The 24011-nt window shown below is 34.9% G+C and overlaps 1 protein-coding gene across 1 annotated transcript in view; it reads right to left on the reverse strand.

Moving 5' to 3' along the window:
• Nucleotides 1–24011, reverse strand: part of MMP16 (matrix metallopeptidase 16) — a 365749-nt gene that overhangs the window by 269725 nt on the left and 72013 nt on the right. The window lies entirely within an intron of this gene.

Raw genomic sequence — 24011 nt, forward strand, 5'->3', positions numbered from 1 at the left:
TTACTCACCGTTTGACCCAGGCCAATTCACTTAAACCTGTTTGCCTCAGTTTCCTCATCTGTAAAACAAGCTGCAGAAGGAATGGCAAATCACTCCAGCATCTTCACTAAGAAAACCCCAAATGGGGTCATGAAGATTCAGACATGATTGAAATGATTGAACATGAAATTGCAGGTCTACTCCCTAATGTTCACAACAAAGATAGTAAATGTCAGAAGTGGAATTCAAACCCAAGTTTCTCCTGAGTTAAAGTTGAGTATCTTTTCCATTATGCGTCACTATATTATTATGATGTATTTGAAGTACCATTTTTAGAGAAATCACTGGACTGATCAATTTTGGTTAAAATTCAAGTAAATGCTGAGAAATGAAATGTTTGAATCAAACTTTCAAGTGATTTACATGACAAGAAGAAGCTATACTATATAAGGATAAAAATTAGGCTATCTAGAGAAAATGATTTACTATGGCATGATTTTTTTAACTTATGCCACAAATACCACACCTGTTTCCTATTACTGTCATTAATGCACAAGAATAATTTTAGCTTTTATGGGGTAACTACAGTATGGTTACACATTGTACATAACATGCATCCATCCTTCGCCACCTTCTCTATGGAGCCTTCCCTAAGTCCTTCAGATCCTAAGTGGATCTTTCCTTCCTCTTATTCCCTACTACATTGGTTTCTACCCTTCTTATAGTACTACTCCTATCACTTTGGTATTGTTATTTTATAGATACTTTCATCTTACTAGTTTTTAAGCTTCTTCAGTAGTAACTACAGGGATCAAAACTTACTATCTTTGTAAACCCCAAAGAACTAACTCAGTGTCTCACATTTACTAAATATTTAATAAATGAATTCAATAAGTAAAGATAATAAAGATTTATCTTTGTTCCTTAGTTATAAATAGCCTTTAGTACAGAAGAAAGTAGTTTGTTTACTTACAGATTTTTGTATTTTGCTGATTTTATTTACTAAAGGTAAATCAGAAAAAAATCCCTAAAATTCTCCTTTTCTAATTAGAAAGAAAAAGAAAAATGAGCTTAAGCTGCTACTTCATAAAGTGAGGAAATGCTTAGATTTTAGAAACCCAACCACCTAGCCTCCATAAGAAGTTGTAGGAGTCAGAGCATCAGACAGATTAATGAAATTTACTTTTTCAATTAGCTTCAGTGAAACAAAAATATAATCCATAACAGTAAGGCATGTGATGAAAAATTGATGATAAAATATAAGGATAGTGCTGACAATCCCTCCAATAGATATGGGAGAATACCATATCATACATATACATGTCATACAATAGCACAATACATATCATAAATACTCCAATAGGCAACACCTATTAATTAAGGAATTTCCAAGCTAATAACTTTATAGTATTTATAAAAATACACATCACAGAACTTGAGGGAGTTGAAGGAGGGTGAGAATAGTGGTTACTGTGCCAAGAAAGGCATTTGATCATTAATTTCTGTAAAGAAGCCTTCTGTTTTCAGATGAGCAATTGCAGAGTTGTGATTTATTTATATGTTCTTCCAAGATGGCATCTCTTACAACTTTCATTTAAGCAGGGGTTGGTTTAGCTGTGTGAAATTCTACTTCAATCAATTTTAGTCCAACAGAGACTAACTATATTCAGAGTACAGTGTGATTCTCCAGATCTAATAGAAGAGACAAAAATCAATTCCCATTTTCTAAGTAGAAAAAGTCCATAGTGGCACCAGGGCCATCTTTAATTACAGAGCTTCTATTAGACCGTATAAGAAATGTTAATAGCATCCAGTGATTTAACAGCTTGTCTTGAGAGGGGTTTCTAATAGTAATGGCCAAACACTCATTCTAAGGGGGATATTTTTGGCATATCAGATATTCCTCATTAATAAATTCAACATTATCTGTTTGGGTTATTGAGCTAATCGATGTCTGGACATACAAGAAGTGATTTTTTTTTTTAGATCAGGACCTTGCATGAAATCATTGTTATAATAATTAGTATGTATATTGCCCTCCAATACTTGTATGTAAGTATGTAAAGTGTTCTGTGTAAGATCCTTGCAATAACCTGTGAAGGAAGTCTTATTATTCTCCCCTTTTTTCAAGTAAGAAAACAGAGTCTGAGGGAAATTAAGAGACTTGACCAAGTTCACACAGCTAGTGTCAGAGGAAGGATTTGAACATAGGAATCCAAATCAGGCATTCTATCCTCTCTTCCACCTAGTTGCTTCAATGAAACTATTAAAAATGCCAGTGAAGGTCTATTTTTGTGTTATTTGGTGTAACTTTAATTACCTTTGCTGCAGCTAAGTGGTGCAATAGTTAGAGTGTCAGACCTGAAGTCAAGAAGACTCATCTTCCTAAGTTCAAATCTGTCCCATACACTTACTAGCTGTGTGACCTTGGGCAAGTCACTTAATCCTGTTTTCCTCAGTTTTCTCATCTGTAAAAAAAAATATGGAGAAGGAAATGGCAAAACACTCCAGTATCTCTGTTAAGAAAACTCTAAACGGGGTCACAAACACTCAGATGCAACTGAAACAATTAAACAGCAACACAAATAATTTCCTTGCTTCTGGAAAAAATTATAATGATAGCTTACATTTTCATAGCATTTTTATTGTTATGAGAATCTCTATATAAATTGGGTCACTTGATACTCACAACAACCTTATGAGGTAGATAATAAATGTATTAGGATTCCAATTCAATTCAAATCAACAAGACTTTATTAATCACCTCCTAAATGCAAGGCACTTTGCTAGTCAAAGGGGTTCCAAAGTCAAAATACTCCTTAACTTCAAACAGCTTTCCTTCTACTAGGAGACATAACAAATAAGCAGATACATAGATAAAAGATAATTTGAGGAATGAGCAGGCACTTAAAACTAGTGGAATCAGGAAAGGATTGTAATAGCCACATCAGGGAGTATGACAGAGAAGAGGAGGCTCAGCCATAGCAAAGCTAGTTAAGTAGATGAACCAGTACCCAGTTTTTGCTCTTTCAGCAATTAGGATGAAATAAATTACCTCATTGCTAAATAGTGGATTTTTTGAGGTTTTCTTTTTATAAGCCATTAAGCAAAATAATACATTCCAATACAGTTCTAGCTCAGAAACAATTATAAAGGTTGACTTCCCTGGGTGACAGCTACCTTAGGTACAAGGTATTTTGTAGGTCTGTACTCACAATACTATAGCTTGTGAACTCATACTAGTTTACCTTTAATAGTGACCCAGAGGACAAAAGCAATTACTGAGATGTCATGTGATGAGAAACAGGAACAAAGCATTCTTCCCATAAAACTGAGAGCACACTCTCCCATAACTACACAGTATCAGTGGGAAGAGTGAACATATACATAGGATATACCAGTAGAGAGGTCCAGAGCACTTCAGGGTCCCATCAGCCTTTCCTTTCTCATGGTGTCCTGGTGCTGCTCTCCTTTGCTTCAACATTTTTGGTGGGCATATCATTCAGCTGGGTTCCCTGGCTATATTCTCCTCTGCTCCTCAAATTCCTATGACAAGGCTGGTTCTCTTCTCAACAAACTCAATTGTCAAAGCTGTTTCTCAGACACTGGGCCTGCTCCCTATTGGTGTGTGAAGTAGCAGGAAAGAAAAATCCTCAATCTACCAGATAAGAAACAGTTCCTTCTCAAAGGCCAGGTTCTTCTGTAGCTAGATCCCTTCTCAACTGCCAGAAGTCACATTTCCTAGGCTAATTCTTCCTTGACTCTCTCACTAGAGTGTCTCTAAGTTTAAAAGGCCTACATGGGCTTGGAAAACACTGAACAGCTTCCTCACATATTATAAAGGTAGAATAAAATATAAACACTACTTTTCACTTCATTAAATACCTTACACCTATTTCATTGTTTCTTTTACCTGTCCTTTAACTTCTGTCATTTTGTCAACTGGAAATGTAGGAAACCAATTGATCAAGGATGTGCTGATCAACTTCCCCAACTATACTTACTATAATTTAGTAGATAATCTAAACCTTTTTAAAGAATCAAAGGGTAGGCAAAATGAAAATTTCCTCAGATAATACATTTTAAATGAAATGATACACTTCACATTTCCACATCTCTCATGTGCATCCACTTTCTTCTCACTAATGCAGCTGTGTAATGTAATGTGTAATGTAACCCACTTAACAGCACCTCACCACCTCACACCTGGACTTGTGCAAATAACCTTCTGGTTGGTCTTCTTGCCTCAAGTCTCTCCCCATTACGATCCATCCTCCCTTTAGGTTCCAAAGTGATCTTCCTAAAGCACAGATCTGACCAATAACTACTGAATACTCAATATAATTCCACTGGCTCCCTATTACCTTCAGGATCAAATGTAAAATTCTCTACTTGCTTTTTAAGGCCTTTCACAATCTGGGGTCTTCTTATACCTACACCTCTCAATGTTTCCCCCTACACAAGCCTTCTGCTTTCCCTTACACAGCATAGTCCATCTCATGACTCCATGGATTATTACTAGCTCTACTGCCCCTGTCTTGAATGTTTTCCTTTCTCATCTCTGCTTCCTGGCTTCCTTTAAGACATAGCTCCTACCTTCTGCCATATGTCTTTATTGGTCTTCCTTAATGCCAGTGCCAACCATCTAAGATTACTTTCAATCTAATGTGTATGTACAAGGTGCCCCAAATGTTTTGGTGCAATTTTAAGTTGTTAAAGCTTAAAACTGAACCAAGACTTTTGGAACGCCCATTCTATTGTATACACATAGTCCTTTGCATGTTGTCACCAACCAGATAGGATAGTGGATAAAGCAGTGGGCCTGCAATTAGGGAGGCATGATTTCAAATTCAACCTCAACCTCTTCTGTGTGTGAGCCTGGACAAGTCAATTAATCTCTACCTGCCTCAATTTCCTCAACTGTAAAATGAAGAAAATAATAAGACTTTATTTCCCAGTGTTGTAAAAATCAATTGAAGTTAAATTTGTAAAGTGCTTAGCAAACAGTAGGTGCCTAAGAAATTCTTCCCTTCCTTTCCCTCTGTCAGAATTCCTTGAGAGTAGGGAGCTTGTTTTTGCCTTTGTTTATATCTTCAGTAGGTAGCACAAAGCCTGGCTCATACTAAGTGCTTGATAAATGCACTGACAGACTGCTTCAGTTACCTCATGGAGATAACCCGTCTTTGATAGACGTACTGAAAAATAAATTGAAAAGTATTCCATAACATACACAAAATAAAGCATTTTCCATTGCTGCAGATCCAGAGTGAAGAAAACATGCTATACTGTGTTCTACATATTCTAGTTATATTCTACAGCATTATAATGATGATATACAAGTGATTAAAGAAAAACAGTTGATATGTAAATACTATACAATTAAGCATTTAAATATTGAAGGAATGATGCAGGAATTAAGTTAGGCTGATTCTTAGACAACACAGAGTGCTTTGCTCTAACCATATACAAAGGTTTGTGAACTTGGTGCTACCTGCCTAAGCCTGCACTCCACTGATGGAGTGTCTAAGGAGCCAGCATCCACTTCTGAGCCTCCAATTCCTCATATGTAAAACAAAAAAGGGTGTTGGACTAGTTGGCCTCTAAATTTACTTGCATCTCCTAATCCACACTCCTGTGACTCTAAGTAACAGTGAAGCCTGGTTCATATATTACCACAAATTCTAATACCAAGGGAAAGAAGTTCTTCTTGTCATCATATGAAAGAATATCTGTCACAAGTACAATCATTAGAGAGAACTGAAATGATTGGTAAATGGATATATTTGATAGTGGCGGTACTGAGGATGTTCTGGATTATGCCCCTAAAAAGTCTTTGTGACACTAACAAAGGATAAAGAATAAAATTTTTGCCATGATTTTGATAATCAGTGTGTGTGTGTGTGTGTGTGTGTGTGTGTGTGTGTGTGTTTGTGTCTACGACAAAGAGAGAGAGAATATACAGACTGACATTTAACAAAGAGCCCAAAAAATGAACATGAATTTCTCATCTGCTCAACACTGGGCTAGTCAGTGTTGATAGAAGGAAAAGAGGAAGAGACAGCATTGGCTTTCAGAGGTTGGTCAATCCCAGGGATTCCACTGTTACATATATCTCTTAAGAACACCAACCAGAAGAATGTCTTTATAGACACCAATATATTTACAGCAGCAATCTTTGTGACAAAAAAAAAAATTGAAACATAATATATGCCTATAGATTAGGTGATAGGTATATAAACTTTGAGACATGAATGTAATGGAACTTTGTTGTGCTGTAAGGAATAAGGAGCGTGATAAATGTAGACAAGCATAGATGGACTGGAGAACTGATGCAAAGTGAAGTAAGAAGAGTCAGGGAAAAATACACATAGTGAATAAAACATAAATAGAAACAACAACCACAAAACAACCTAAACTGCTTGTTATGGAATTATAAATAACAAGCTTGGCCTCCATGGAAAAATAAGAGAAAACATCTGCCCCTGATCCTTTGAAGACAGTAATCTCTGTGGATATGAACCTGGAATAATAATACCTCACAAGTTTTTATTTTGTTTTTTGGTGGAGATCAAATGAAATTAAGTAAAGCATTTGCAAAGTCCTTAAGCTGTATAGATGCATATAACCAGATTTTTTTTCAATGGGCTGATAAGGTTTCCTGGATTTTTTTCTTTTTTTTTAAATTTTTATAAGGGATTTATTAATATGGGAGGGCAGAATTGGCTATCATTTAGTCCATCACCCTTCACTTTACAAATAAAGAAACTGAAGATTCTTGCCCTTTAGTTTCAGCCATTTCTGATGTCCCATAATTCTAATTCCTTCTCTCTGTTGATTATCTCCATTTTCATATATATATATACACACATACATATACATATAAGCAATATATATATACATATGTGTGTGTATAATTTGTACAGAATTGTTTTTATGCGTTCTCCTCATTAGACTGTGAGCTCCTTGTGAGTAGGGACTGTCTTTTCCCTTTCATATCTGCAACACACAATACAGTGCATGGCACAGAGTAGAAGCTTAATAAATGTTTATTGATATCATGAATTGTGGTCCAAGGCATCAAACAGCTAGGAAATAGGAAAGTCATTAATTAAATTTGAGTCCTGGCGATTCTAAGTCCAGAGCCATAGAACTAAAATTAATTGATTGCCAACACTTTCTACATCATTGCTACCTGTTGAGAGTCACCATGAACGTATATAGTGCACAAGTTGTGGAATCAGGAAGTCCACCTTTGCTAGATCTGGGCGATATATGGCAATGAGACAAGTGACAACCTCTCTGGGCCTTAGTTTTATCATCTATAAAACTGGAGTGATAACATTTACCTCGCAACGCTTTTTGTAAGGATCAAACAAAATTACGTAAAGAACTTTGAAAATCCTTAAGCTTGGGGCAGCCAGTGGCACACTGGATAGAGCACCAGCCCTGGAGTCAGGAGGATCTGAGCTCAAATGTGACCTCAGGCACTTGACGCTAGCTGTGTGATCCTTGGCAAGTCACTTAATGTTAATTGCTTCACCCCCTCCAAAAAAAAAAATCCTTAAATTACACAGATGTCAGTTATCACTTTTGAGAAGCAATGTGATACAATGGATAGTGAGCAGAATTTGATAATACGAAAACCTTGGATTGAGTTTGTCTCTGAAACAAATGTCTGTGTACTAGTATCCCCAGTAAACTTTCTAATACCATAAGAGACAAAAAAGTTGTCATTTTAATTACCAAAGCAAGTTTCCACAGTATATTGGTAGGTACAACCTTTTTTTTTTTCAATTGGGGTTAAGTGACTTGCCCAGGGTTACAGAGTATTAACTATCTGAGGCTAAGTTTGAACTCAGGGCCTCTTGAATCCAGGGCTGGTGGGTAGATATAATCTTTCTAAATAGAAAGTTTAGTTTAGGAATTTAAGTAATAACTTTTAAAAAATGAGGTGAGATATAGTAATTTACCTAGCTATTAGGATCAAATGAGGATGTTCGTTCTCTCTCTCTCTCTCTCTCTCTCTCTCTCTCTCTCTCTCTCTTTTATGGAAATCATTTTCTATTTCAAATTAAATCATTCTTAATACACTTTAATATACTTTTAAAAACAACACTGCTTCTTGAGCCCTCCAAATAATTTATCCTGGTTTAGCCCTTGTTTAGCTGATTGGTTGAAGTTCCTCTTTCTGATTCTTTCTTGGCACCTTACCATCACATGAAATTATAAAGATTAAAATTGAAAAGCCGTGGCCTCAATTTGCTGAAGGCTTCTACTCTGCTATTCACTTTTCTACTTGTCACCCATTTCTCCCTCTCCACCATTTCACATAAGCTCCCTACTTAGATTTCAACTTGGACTAATGAGCCCTACCCTGTCCCCAGCTGGTAGCCAAGGAGACCTGGTAATTCTCACTTTAATCACATCACAGACATTATGAAAACCTTTAACTGTCCTCAATTAAACCAAACTGTCCTCAGTCCTCTAAAATCTAGCCTCTTCTTTCCCATTCAACTTTATTTCCTACTATCGCACATTACAAAACCCCTGCAATAATCAAACCACTCTCTTCATGGTCCTAAAAACATAGCATGCAAATTCCAAGTACTTTTATACTTCTACTCATTCTATTTGCTTAGCCTAGAATATGGTCCCCTTTCATCTCTGCCTACTTAAATCTTACACATTCAGTGGGTACTGGGCCTTGCAGATAGTATGTGGTGAATCAGTGTTGAATTGAACTAATTTCTTTGCTCAGCCTTCAAAATCCATAGCTGACTATTGCCTTACAGATTTGATTTCTCCCTTTTCTGAATTTCTCATTTTCTAAATACTCATGCTGGCATTTCATAATTTACTGTGGTTTATTGTGAGCTATCTACTTAATGTGTTTATGTCTGTCTTACTCCCTTGACGACAGAGACCACTTCTTTCTTTCCTTCTTTGTTTCTTTGTTTCTTCCTTCCTTTTTGCTTTTTCTTCCTTTCTTTTCCTTCCTTCACTTCTTTTTTTCTTGCTTTCCTTCTTTCTTTCTTTATCACATGTAGAGAATTTCACAGTTGAAAGGAATTTCAAAAGCCATCTAAGGCCAGTCTACACCTGGAAAGGCATCCTTTTATAGAATATCTGACAATTAGGCAACAACACTTTGCCTAAAGATCTCAAATTGGAGACTGGGGAGGAAATCTACAACCTCTGCAGCAGCATATTTACTTTGATATAGCTCCAGTTATTAAGACATTTTTTAAAGTTTTTTTTTTATTTTAAATTTGTCTTAGTTTTCTCTGAAGACAAACCTAAAGTTACTTCTCTATATCTTCCAGCTATTGCTCCTGATTAAACCCTCTTCCGGCCAAGCAGAACAAATTAAGTCCCTCATTCATGACAGTACTTAAAATATTTGGAGGCAGCTGTCATGTCCACCTTACATATTCCCCTACCGAGCTCAAATATTTCGAATTCCTTTAACCAATCCTCATATGGCACAAACTCAAGGCATTTAACCAGGTTATCAATGTCCTTCTTAAAATGAGTAGCGCATTTGAAGAGAATACTTGAGGTGTGATGTGCAAACAGCTGATTTAGCAGAACCATTACCTCCTGATTTCTAGATTGGATGACTCTTTCAATGTACTCTAATGTACCATCAGCTTTCTTGGTTGTTATATCAGAATGTTAAGTCCTAATGAAATTAAGAGCCCTCTAAAACCCCAGATCTTTTTCTGAAAACCCATCGAGACATGATTCCCCCATCTTGTTCTTGTGAAGTTTTTTTTTTTAATTAACCTCTATACGCCTTTACATTTCTTCCTATTAAATTGTTTATTTTCTATTTTGGGCTGAATGTTTTAGCCTATAAAAATCCCTTTGATCCTGACCTTACATTCTAGAACCACAGTGTTATTTTATATTTCCTATAGCATGTACCATTATGCCAAGTACAATAACAGGCGTTCAATAAATAAATGCTAAATTAAATGATTTCCTTTCTTTTATACCTGATTCTTAAATACAAGCAACTTAATAACAGGATTGATTTTTTCCTTGAATAGTATAGTGAATCCAGGATATTACATACTTTTAATGAGTGTTAGGTAAACATGCTATTAAACCCTTTCAATAAATATTAACTGAAGTGGAAAATTCTAAGCAATGGATTTAGTTGTGAGATGGTCTACAGATATTAATTAATATTCTTTCTGATCAAGAAGCCATGAATCCAAAATTCTTGACCCAGACTTCAAAGTATTTTATCGAATATCTCTTACTTCTAAAAAGGTAATATATTGAAGTCTCTACATGACCTGAATCAAACCAGTCTGCTTGCTTTCAATATCATTTCCAGCTCTATGTTTGCGTATGCTGCCCTGTCTCTTATTCATTATGCCCTGAGCTTTTTCAAAGAGTATCTCAAAAGTTTCTCTTCTAGTGAACCTTATGGAAGAAGACTTCTCTGATTAACCCCACTGGAGAATGCCTTTACTCTGCAACAATTTAGTATTTAGACATAGTAAACTGACAAAACAGTTATTAGGACCATAAGATGATGGGTTAAGAGTCAGAATGGACCTTAAAGTTGATCTTCATTCTCTAGATGAAAAAAAAAAATGAGAACCAGACAGATTAAAAGGCTTGTCAAAATCTCACAGGTAGTCATCAACAGAACCAAAACTGGAAACCAGGTTTTCTTACTTTAAATCAAGCTCTATTTCTATAACACATCATACTAATATTTTCTTTTTTTGAGTATTTTTCATTGTTTTACATTTCTTTCCTAGGCTCCGACAAGAAGGCCAAATAAAATAAGCAGGGCTAAGGACTTGTGGAAAACTCCTAGATCTAGTCCTTGTCTTGATTTATCAGGATGATTTCAATCTAGTCACCATTTCTTCAGACGAGAGAATAATTTCTATAAAGCTTCATCTTTTTTCCCTATTCCCTATTCCTTTTATTCCCTATTTTCTTTCTGTCTCCCTCTCAGCAGAGTCTTTTAGGATTTTAAAAAAATAGCTGAAGATCTATGAAGATAATAAGATAATCTGATTTGATCAGATAGATCAGAAAATGAGACAGATTAACAGAATATCAAATAATCTGAATTAAAGGGCATTGATCATCTACAAAATCTCAAGTGAATAGAAAATATGAATATGAAGTCTTCTTTTTCTTCCTCTTCCTTATGTTTACCTTTTATTTTCCAATGTTGTATTATGAATTATATAATAATTATATATACATAAATACAAAAATATATGCTTTCCAAATAGTTTGTATATATAAATGGGGAAAGGGAGTTGAAGGGGTGGGGATATGCCTTCATGCAGATGAAATCTATCTATGGTTTATTAAGGATCAGTGCTTGTTGGATCTCACACACTCATGGGGGTAAGGAAGGAGGAAAACAAGGTGAAAAATTAATATTGCCTCTAAATTTCCAAAGCTGTGAACACTGGAAAAGCAAGTGTCACGTAATTAGAGTTAGAAAGAACCTCAAAAGTCTTTAAGTTCAAGCTACCATTTTCAACACACATGACAAAAATCATTCTGTCTTTGCTTGAAACCTTCTGGTAAAGGGGAACTCACTGCCATATTCCATTCTTGAACATCTATAACTGTTAAGATTTCCATTCCACCAAAACTAAATTTAACTTCTACTCAGTGTTCCTTGTTTGGATATTCTGGGGTCAAACAGAGAAAATCCAAACTGTTTTCTTCATGAAAGTCCTTCAAACGCTTGAAGAGAGCTATCATGTGCCACCCTCTCCTGTTTTCTCCAGGCTAAACATCCCAGGGTTTCTCTAATTATCTTCAATAACCTTCAGTTCAGTTGAATAAATATTAAGCATCCACAACATGTAAAACACAATGCCAGGTGCCAAAGTTTGAAATAACAGATGAACCCATTCTTGTTCTCAATGAGCTTGAATTCTAAAATGGAGATATAACTCACACATGCAAGAAGAAAAAAGAAGGAAGAGAAGTAGTAGAACAATAGTAGCTAGTATTAACATAGTGCTTGAAGGTCTGCAAGTGCTTTACATACATAATTTTATTTGATCCTTATATGAACCCTGAAAGTTAGATGCTATCAGTATCTCCATTTAACAAATGAAGAAACTGACCTAAGAGACATGTGACTTGCCCAAGGTCAAATAACTTCTGGACTCCAAGTCCAACACCTTAACCACTGAGTACTTGGCTTTTTTAATATATGTAATATATGCTTACATACATACAAAGTAATTTTTATGTGTCTAAATATATACAAACCAACACAATGTAGTTTACCAAGGGAGAATACCACTAACAATAGGAGATTAGGAAAGTACTAGGTAGAGGCTGGTACCTGGACTGTGCTTTAAATTAAAGCAGGTATTCAAATGGTCAGAAATGGAAGAGAGGAAGAAGTGTCTTCCAGATATGAAGGATCTCCAAAGTAACATTTGCCCTCTCCAGCCTGGTCACTCATACCTAGAGAGTGTCTTTCCCCAAATTAAATGTAGTTCTACCAATTCTATCTGATCAGAGCAGAAGTGAGCAGGAAAAATCTGGACACTCTACCTCTTAAATCTGTCTAAGACTGAGCATGCATAAACAAAGTTTAAAAAAGCAATCAAGTAAAGCTTAGAATGAAAGTATTCTATTTTGCATGGTGATTAATCATATTCTTTCATTTTCTATAAATGACTTTAATTAGTGTCACTTCTATACAGAATCAAACTCAAATTTGTCTTTTCTTTTTGTTAGTTCTTCAGTACAGAATCTAAAAAACAGTGGCAACATCTACTCTTTGCCAATTTGTTTGATCTTCAACATAACGTCCAATTTATTCTTATTAATGCACAAAATTCCTAGAGTAGATTTCCCAGCCACTAATGTCTTCCTTTCACCAAAGCCCACCACTGTCCTCCCCTATACTCTCACCCATATTTCCTTCCTGATAACCGTAGCACAAAAAATGTATAAGAAGGCTGCATATATCCAATAAAAATTTCATCTACCTCACAATTGTTTTAGGATCAGTTCTATTACCCTAAACTTCGCATAAGCCTATCCCTCTGAACTATCACAAGTGCCAGAAAAAATGTGAAAAAGAGCACAGGATTCACTATCCATACTTCCTCACCAATCACTCAGTTACCAAAGACATTAAATCCAATGGCCTTTGTTCAGTTCTCATCTTACTTGACTCTCTGCAGATTTTGGCATTGTTTTCCAAATGCTTCCTCCTCTTACACTCTCTGCTCCGTTAACTTCCATGAAATTATACTTATCTTGGCACTCTTCCAATTTTTCAAACTGATCCTTCATAGTAGCCTCTGCTAGTTTATCATCTATCTCCTACTCCCAAGTTTTGAGTATCAAATAAGGCTCTGTTCTCTTACCTCATTCATTCTATCTCATTTATGTTATCATTTATTCTCATGGGTTCAATGCAATCATTATATAAATAACCCACCCAAATCTATGTATAGAGCTCTGAGCTCTTTCAAAATTCCTGTTTCATATCTCCAACTGCCTGATGAATATCTACTTTGAAAAATCTATTACAAAGATTATCCTTATTTAAGGAAAAGAAACAAAAATGTCAATTTATTTTTCTATCTATGCTTTTGACATCAATTTTTTATTGATCTTTAGCAGATTTGTTCCCCATGCCTGTCTTAAAGTGTAATAATGTTCTTCACAAAGTAGGCAATGGTGCAGACTTACCAGAAAAAATCAGAAATTCCATTCTTGTGGGCTCCACTATGTCCTAGAAAGTATGTAACCCAGGAATGGAAGGATATCTCTAACCTTAATAAACAATTTAAATGGTATAGTTACTTCTAATGTGAGCTCACTCATGTATTTCTGAAAATTGCTATTGTTGATCTACAGAGCTGAGATATGTCTATTTTAAATGCCCATGTTAAAAATCTAATTGTGATTATCATCGAAAGTTTGTAAAAATCAGGTGTATTAGTTTAATATAACTCCCATTTGGAAGCTGTTGAAGCACTTTAGGGCTTGGGGAGTTGGATTCTTCTCCCTTTTGAATGCAGATATTAATATGCACTTCCAAGTATGGAGTGAAGATCAATCTTTTACCAATTCCATTTATGCACAAATGAAAGGATAATTCCTTAAAACCTAGTGGTAGCTACAATTCTCTCTGGCAGACTGAGTTATGCACTTGTGATATGGATATCTACTCCAGTCTCAGAGGAAAGCTTATTGGTCTAGGACCCAAAAAAACTGAACTGCCATAACAAAATCTCAGCCCTTCTTATCTCACACTATTGCCAATACTACACCTAGGACAAGGTGCATGAGAGCTAAGGGCCTTTTGCAGAAGTGAACGTTTGTGTTGGGAGAGAGATCCCTACTTCACCTTGCTCTGAGTTCTTTCCTCTGTAACTGCTAAATTTCTTGACAAAATACATATATGGCTCTTTATTTGCTATCAAATAAAAACCTTACCTTAATACTCAAGGCCATTCTGTTGCCAACCAAACTGGCCTATTTATGATTTTGTGTAAAAGTCTAAATACTTTTATAATATTTGCACCTTTTTTATACTACTTATAGTTCTTGGAATACATTGTCCCCAAACCTTCTTTTTCAATAACTCTCAATAACTTGAAAGTTTCCATAACTCTTTTAGAAATTCTCTGATTCCTCAATTAGAAATTATCTTTCCTTCCTCTGAACTTGTACCCTTACCTGTCCTAGGCAGTTTTAAATTCTATTACATGAGCCTGCCCCATACAGTTGTATATTATATAATTTATATATTTAATGTTACTGTACATTTCCTGTGTAACATAATATTATATAGTTTATGTATTTATATTATGTACTATAACATTCCTTCAAGATGGTAAGCTTTTTTAGAACAAAATCCAAGTTTCAATCAATTGCTTAGCTCCACTAAGGCCTAATGCCTAATGCCTATGTCCTTAATAGGACAAAGTAGGCACTTATTAATAACTGGATAAATTTCAATGCTGAATAATATATATTACCTCCACACTTTGGGAAAGGATAATAGAAGCCTTTTAAGTTACTCCCTCAATGTACTACAGAGAGCCCTAGTGTAGAATTGGATGTAGCCATTGACAAACTTCTCTAGGGAAAGAAACAATTTATGCCAGGCAAACAGAAAACCCTTTCTGGCTATTAACTCAAGATCATACAATGGTGCCTTTATTGTAAAGGGCACAGGGCAATTATTTTGATAGGAAGTTTTCATAAACCATTAGTAAAACTATTGATGTGTAATATTCTATTACGAAGATGAAAAGAGAGGTTTGCACTTTAAAGAAATTTAGAAGAAGTAATATTTTTCCACTGCAGAAATGAAGCAGGGCTGGAACATGCAATTTCAAATCATTTATCAGTATTATGGAAATAAATTTAGAACAGAAATGTGTTTCCAATCATATTCACTTAAGTTATCCTTCTAACTGTTCATTAGAAATTTAAGTTACTGCTTATTGTGAAAACTGATCTTAAGTTATTTGCATCATAATATTTTTATTTGTCTTATTTATAAGAAAATCAACAATTCATCAAAGATATTTAACTTATGAAATATAAGCTATGTTGAGGGAGTATTAATATTTCTTGATACAAACCCCAAATATCCATCATGCACATCTCCATTACCCTTCATATAGCCTCTGATTTTTAATTGCTTAGAGACTATACTTTTCCAAAATTTGTAAAAACCAAGTGATTTGTATTGTTGAGAGAAATTCTTTTTAAAGATTTCTGTATGGGGGAATGAGTGGGTGCATTGGGGAGTATCTTAAAATCATTAAAAATATTGTACAATATACTACTATTAATTTAAATTGGGGAAATGAATTTTGAAGTACTATATTTTTCTTTATACCTAGGATCAACCTTTTAAGAAAGATTATGAAGGATCTCTAAATAAATACCACATTTATTTATTCCATCTACAAAAATTAATGGAAAAATAAATTTACTTTGTTTGGATTGGCAAGCAGTGGTGATTAAACAATACACAAACAACAATATATATGAAAAGGTAAGTTACAATTTTTTAAAAAATATATTAATTTCATTTTAATTCACATTGAAAATAGAAGATATAATATTACATGTAATTATAGAATCATTAAATTTTAGAAGTATCAAAGGACATTCGTTATCATCTAGTTCAGTGGTGTCAAACACAAATAGAAATGGATCCCTGGGACCACACACTGACTTAGAAAACCCCCAATCACATAATCTACCTTGCATTTTTTTATTTATTGTTGTTCAAGATTTCTGAATTACATTTTCATCTGGTTCAAGATGCACTCAGGAGTTTTGTGTCCATGAATTTGACCACTCTGATCTGGTCCAACCATATCTTTGTATTGATGTGACAATATTTGCCCCAACCACAGAATGGATTAGGAGAAAGGAGATAGGACTAGAACCTGCCTCCTGGCTAATCAATGATGCAAAGCTGTTTCCAGTACAAAAATAAATGATGTTCACCAACACTTTAAACTGATCTTTAGTCAGAATCAAAATCCAGTTTCTATCACACAGCATTTGATGATTATATTTTCCTATAATGCACTGTACTAACATTCCACAAACACTGCTACCAGCTCATGATGCTTACTATCTTAATGGACAATTACTGATCTCCAGCTGATTTCTCAATCATTACTGTTAATAGAAAGGTTTTTGCTGTTGCCATAACAAATAGCCCTTGAATATAAAGTGGAGCAACTACATTTTATTTTATTTTCTCTGGAAACTTTCCCCAGCATTGTTGCACCTTAATAAAAAGAAATCTCTACAAACATTAAGCAGCATATTAGCAATGGCACAAATGTAAAATTCAAATGCTAAGTAAATATATAGCAGTATTGACTTTTTAATGAGAAAATTCAGAATGTATATTGGCAAGTGTCCCAATAAAGAAAGAAAATGAAACAAATAAGGAACACCAAAATCATATCTATATACAAAAATTAAAATGTAGCCTCAATGTAAACTTCCTACAGAATTCCCTTTCCACAAGTGGAATGAGCTGCCTCAAGATCTGCCTTCTTCCATTCTCCTTCCTCATTGCTAGATATCTGCAAGCCAAGCCTGGACACTACTTTTCCAGGACATCGTGGATTTGATTTTTAGTCAGGTACAGTGTGCTCTCTGAAATTCCATCCAGCTGAAGGATTCTATGAATCTTTAGAACTCTTTCTCAGATTTGGAAATATAACCAAAATGGCTCTTTGTAAACACAGTTAAACTTGACTGGTAAATATAACTGAGCAATTTTAACTGGTGAAAACTCTCTGTCTGTCTGTCTGTCTGTCTGCCTCTCTCTCTCTCTCTCTCTCTCTCTCTCTCTCTCTCTCTCTCTCTCTCTCTCTCTCTCTCTCTCTCTCTCTCTCTCTCTCTCTCTCTCTCTCTCTCTCTCTCTCTTCTCTCTCTCTCTCTCTCTTTTAGACCAAATAATGATTTAAATTACTTCAGTGCCCCTTAATCTTCCTGTCTTCTTTCTGAGACTGTCCACTCCCAAGTTATCCTTTATATGTCTTGTTCGTACACACTTATTTGTATGTTGTTTCCCTCATTAGACTGTGAGCTACATGAGAACAGGGGATTTTGCTGTTGTTGTTGTTTGTTTTTCCATTCCACCCCACGTGCTTAGCATAGTGTCTGACACATAGCAGGCACTTAAGTGCTTCTTGATTTGATTTGGCTTTAATGTAATATTACCTCCCTTACAAATGGTATAGAAATTTTCTACCCTTATTAATCAAGCAAAATATTTTTTATTTTTATTTTCTTAACTAGATGGTTAGTTACAAACTAATGATGAAAATCATGATGATTCCATTCGACCAACTCATGAAAATAATCTAATAAGGAATAGAGGTCCAGCAATGTGCACCAATAGAAATAAATAAATGAAATAACAGATCTTTCAAGTATTGGTAAATTATTTTCCTAGAAGTGAATATGCATAATTATAATTACTTAAAGCCAAAGACTAATAAAAGTGACTTGAAAGATGAAGAGAAATTTATTCAAAGAAATTTAAAACTGGAAGAAACCTGAAAAATCATCTAATTCAAAGCACTAATTTTACAAATAAGGAAACTGACCAGTAAGTAAAATTCCTTATCACTAAATTAAAGATTCAGTATTAATAAAACTTATTTGAGTTCTCCCTTCAGGTTCAAATAGATACAACATTTTGTGGATATTATGCCTCAATTCCTAGGTTGTCAGAAATATTCTGCTGAGAGATTTTTAGATTCACACACATTTTATAGAACATAAAATAAATCAAATTTAGATTTAGAGCTAACAGGGACCTCAGAGGTCATCAACTTCAAGTCCTTGATTTTACAGATAGAAAACATTGATGCCTAAGATAAAGTGGCATAGCCAAGACTGCACAGTACTAGAAATCCTTTAATGCCAAATCTAGTATTCTGTGCATAGCAAAATGGGCCTGGAGTCAGGAAAATATAAGTTCAAATCTAGTCTCAGACACTTATTAGCTACATGATCTTGGACAAGTCACTTAATCTCTCTTTGCTTCAGTTTCCTTAACTGTAAAATGGGGGTGATAATAGCACCTACTTCTCAGGGTTGTTATGAGGATCAAATGAACTATTTATAAAGTACTTATCATGGTGCCTGACACATAGTAGGTGTTTAATAAATTACTATTCCATTCCTTTGCCTTCTTCTTGCTATGCCATGATGCATCTTTAATTTGAATAACAGAAGCTTTTTATTGTTTTATGTTTGCTGTTATGTATATTCCCTGTAACATATAATGATGCATTAAACATCCGGTTTTTCATCTATTCCTTCTCCTTTCTAAGAAAATTACTATACATTTACTAAGTGTTTGTTCCTGCCAGCTTCAATGTTGTATTGTCAAAACACTGTTTTGATTTTTCTTGTTCATGTTTCCATTGTTAGCTTTTCCCCCCAAAAAAGGATTCTATATGTACTCTTTTTGAAATTTTCTTCTCTCTTTTGCCTGAAATAAATATAGTTTTGGGAAGTATAATTTTTCGCTCAACATTTTTTCCAGTTTTTATTCAATAAACATTGATTGTGCTCTTTATGCATTAAGTTGAGTGACACTGGCACACACATTTATTAAATGGCAAGATGAACTTCACATTTCCATTGCAGAGCATAGACAAATTGGCTCTGAGGTTTGTCTTTGAGTTCTTGCTGCTATTTCAGATTAGTCAGAACAACTCTAAACACTGGCACTGACTCTTCTCCTCACATATCAGTGTATTCCTTGGCTGCACTAACATGCCCAATAGCCCTAAAAGGACACCCTTTAAAAGAAATCTAACTGTGTATGAGGAGAGTAACATATCAAATAACCTTACTTTTTAAATGTAATTTTTTTCAATTAAAATATTTGCTCTCTCTCCTACCTCCCTACCCCACTGAAAACTTTCCTAACAAAGCTAAAAGAAGTGATTTGAAAGATGCATTTGCCAGCAACATAGTGAATTTGAATACTAAATTAAAATATGGCCATTTATAACAGGATCAACAACTCTGGAAATCAAGCTTAAATTTTCTTCTGAAACTATGACATATTCCATGGAAATAATCTTTCTGGTACATTTTAAATTCTGTTTGTCTTCTCTCAATCCATCCTTTTTGACTGATCATTCTTATGGTTAGCTGTTTGGAGAACAGAAACATGAAAAGCATACTTTCTCCATACAGATGTTTGAAACAGTCAGCTAGTCAACTAGCATTTTATTGAGCATTTATTCTGTGCCAGACACTGTATTAAATACTGGGGACATAAAGAAAGGAAAAAACACTCTTCCTGCCCTCAGGGAGTTCACATTCTAATGGGAGACAAAAGTGCAAAAAAACCCTATACATACGAGATATAAACAGTGTAATTACAATCTCAGAGATAGCAGAGGCAGACTAGGTTTGTTACAGCTAGATTCCTTCTGAGTCAACAAACCTCATTGAAGGTCTGCTAGGTATAAGACTTTGTGTAGACACTAGACACAGAAAGATGAAAAATTACTTTATCCCCTCAGGTAACATAATTAAGTAAGAGCATTAAGATTCAATATACAAATCAGTATGCTTCGAGGAAAAATGCAGGGAGGTAAATGAACAGATCCACACAAAGTCCTCTAGAAAACTTGAGAAGGGATTTGATAAGGGCAAGACCATTTTCACTTGGAAACATCAGGGATCACTCAAGAAAAGATGTGACACATCTGATAGACCTTGCTTATTTCTAGGTACTGTGGGTGACCTGAACAAATACATGGAAGCAAAAAAATTGCAGGATAACAACAGAGATTAACTAGTAGTATATAACTTGGAGGGAAGGAGTATGGTATGAAGAACAGCATGTTGAAAGAAAGTTAGAAAGGTACCAGCAAATGGCAAAATGAAAACTGTAAAGTCCTCAGATGAAGAGTACCATCATGGAAGATCTTAAATTTAAATCTAAACTGTTTCTATTTTCTTTTGTAAGCAATAGAAAGCCACTGAAAATTTTTGACTAGGAGAGTGATATGATCAGAACTGTGAAGAAATATACATTATTTTACAGAGACTAATCTCTCTCTCTCTCTCTCTCTCTCTCTCTCTCTCTCTCTCTCTCTCTCTCTCTCTCTCCCCTCCCCCCCCCTCTCTCTCTCCCTCCCTCCCTCTCTCTTCCATTCCATATATAGCATGCATATATGTATGCATGTGTGTGTGTACATACACACACATGTGCAATTTTATGTCCTAAGCAATTACAGAAGAGTTGATTGATCTGGGTGCTTATTTCACATAAATACAGGAATGACAGGAATACACACTAGAGATTTATACAATGCTGACCACACAAAATCTCTTACTTGAGTCTTAATCCTATGTGCAGTATGGGGCTAGGATATTTCTTTGTGACTTTCCCTCAACCAAATTCCACATCTGTTGAGCACAAAGAATACAACATAGTGGAAAAATCAATGGCAACATCATAATTCTTGAATATAAATTCTAGTTTGGCCACTTTCTATGTGTCCTTGGTTTATTCATCTGTGAAATGTTGAAATAATTATCTTACTACATACCTCAGAGTGCTAGTGTGTGAAATCAAATGACAATACAATTTCTAATGGTAAGGTTTTGTATAGATGTAGGATATTATGATTCATATCTCCTTCCGCAATTGGGTTTAAGTGCCCCAAGGTCACACAGCTTGTAAGTGTCAAGTGTTTGGTCTGAGGCCAGATTTGAACTCAAGTCCTCCTGACTTCAGGGCTGGTGCTCTATCCACTGCACCACCCAGCTTCCCCTCCTTCTTTACTTCTGGGAAATCCCCCTACAGCTGATGTTTTTCTCCCCTCTGGCATTCATTTTTGGTCAGTTATTCTAAAGAGTCTTAGTCTACTTTAGAATCAGTTTTATTTCTTCTCAATTTTATTTCCAGGTTGTGCATTGTTACCTTCAACTTACTGAATATATGGTATATGTGTTCTAAAAACAGTGCATTTGCTGTGTTTTTGGTCTATTGTTTCTTAATTCAACAACTTTTAACCTCTTTCTACAGAGAAGTCTCATCCTACATGGAAAGTTAGGTTCTGAGTTCAGTGCATAAGATTATATTTGAGGTCAGTCAAAGTTAACCATGAAAAATCCTTTAAATCACCCATTAGTCACAGTACAATATTTTTAAATAATGGTAGCTGGGAAGGTGGGTAGGCTTCCTTTAAAAGAAGGTAGCTTTTATCAGAGGACATGTAGATCAGAGCTCATTCTATAAAGACAATTCAGTATAAATTTTGTTTTTCATTATAGCATGCTAAACTATTGACTGAGTAACCAAGATTTCTATTGAAACAGTAGGAAACAAAAATAGGTAAAAAAACAAAAACAAAAAAACTTAGCTAGGAAGAAAACGGGCAGTTAAGGGAAAACAAGTATTCTCAATAGGGCTTAACACATCATAGTTATTATAACAGACAGTGATAAAATAACCACATAACAATTTTTTTCTTCCTTTTTCAACATGAGTAAAGAGAGAACAAAAGGAAGTCAAAGGGAACTTAGGTGAGATCCGCTAGATAACCAGGATTTCTAGGACAGCCGACTAATACTTTCCCTCTTATTAGTTCTATCGGCCCAAGTCATATAAAAAGACTTCCAATGGGTTTGAGGTAGAGGGGATTCTAGAATCACATTAACTATAGTAAGATACACACACTACTATAGGTAAAAGGAAATGCAAAAGGAGATTCATTTTTCCCATCTTAAATACTCAGGGGCATACATTCCTTGACTAAAATGGTGGACAGAATAACCAACAGCATTTAAGTTATCTTCCCTCTTTTAACCTCTCTAGTAACAAGAGAATATAGTTGAATTTGCATAAATTAAATACACATAACACAACTCCATTATTTTTTTCTAAATCTAGTTTTTATTACTGGACATAATTTGTTCGTTAAAGAAAAATCTCCTTCCAATTTTATTAATCTAAAATGGAACCTACATTGTAATGTTTAAAAAGTCACTATATTTAATTTTTAATGATTTTTATTGACTCAAAGCCATATGGTTTTAGAGTTAGACAGGAACACAGAGATTATCTAGTCCAAACACTACCTAAAACATGGAGTTCATCTATACTTTAAGCCTTCTCCAAATGGGAAAATCAACTACGCCTGCAAGTAAACTCACGTACTATAACCCATTTCCTATCAATAATTGATTTTTTAAAGGCTGTTGAAGGCAGTATAACTGGCAGGGAGATTATGCACATGGGTGAAAATATTCATGGCTACCTCAAGGCCAACCTATGACATGGCGCAGGTAAATGAACTGAAAGAGAAGAGCAATGAAGCCTTGAATGAAGGCAACATCAATGTTACATTGAGATGCTACCCAGGAGTATTCAAACCTCATCCCTAAAACTATGTGCTCATGGCAATTATTCTATAGCTTATGACAGAAATCTTATGAGTTTGGCTATAAAACTTTGGATTTTACTCTTGTTTTATAAGAAATGATGAGCAGGTGGATTTCAGAAACAAACCTGAAAAGACTTACAAGAACTTATGCTGCATGAAGTGAGCATAACCAAATGCTCTGTACTGTATACAGTAACAGCAACACTGTGCAATGATCAACTTTGATAGACTTAGTTCTTCTCAGCAATACAATGATCTAAGACAACTGTAACATACTCATGATAGAAAGTGCTATCCATATCCATAGAAATCTATGGAGTCTGAATGCAGATTGAAGCATGCTATTTTCTCTTTTTTTCTTTCTCGTGATTTTTCTCTTTTGTTCTGCTTCTTCCTTCACAACATGACTAATGTGGAAATATGTCTAATAGGACTGTACATGTATAGCCTATATCAGATTGCATGCTGTCTTTTGGAGGGATGGGAGAGAGAAAAAATTGGAATTCACATTCTAATTAAAGTCAATGTTGGACACTATTTTTACATGTAATTAGAAAAATAAAATACTATTAATTGAAAAAAATGAAACAAGATGTTTTCAAACCTTAAAAAACCTTTGGATTTTAATTCAAAGTGAGGCAAGTACTAATATGGAAAGGAGGCAGTTCTTGAGTTGTTAAAGTGGCTCAAAGAAGCCAAGCTAACTTATGGACAGGGTTTAAAGTACAAAATCAACACCTCCCAGCTTGAAATGGTTACAGTAAATGGAGGGGTAGAGGGAAGAAAGAAAGTTCATGGACCTTGACAATACCTGACACATCTATGAGTTGGACAATGACATGCTACATGATCCCAGTTACAAGAAACTATTTGTGTTATCTATACAACAAACCCTTTGATTAGGTATGAAGCTATGAGACAACCAGGTTACAATTCTGTATGCTCCTTTGAGTCAATCTAGGTAACATGGATGAGAAAAATGTCATGAGCCTTCCATTACTACCGCCCTCATGAAAGAGAAAATGCTAGAGGCTATGGAGGAAGATCTCCAGAGAATAAGAAGTAGTCTATAAAAGAAAAGGCTTTGGGAAA

The sequence above is a fragment of the Phascolarctos cinereus genome, unplaced genomic scaffold, assembly GCF_003287225.1.
Source record: "Phascolarctos cinereus isolate Bilbo 61053 unplaced genomic scaffold, phaCin_HiC Scaffold_4;HRSCAF=312, whole genome shotgun sequence".
In the NCBI taxonomy this organism is placed as follows: Eukaryota; Metazoa; Chordata; class Mammalia; order Diprotodontia; family Phascolarctidae; genus Phascolarctos; species Phascolarctos cinereus.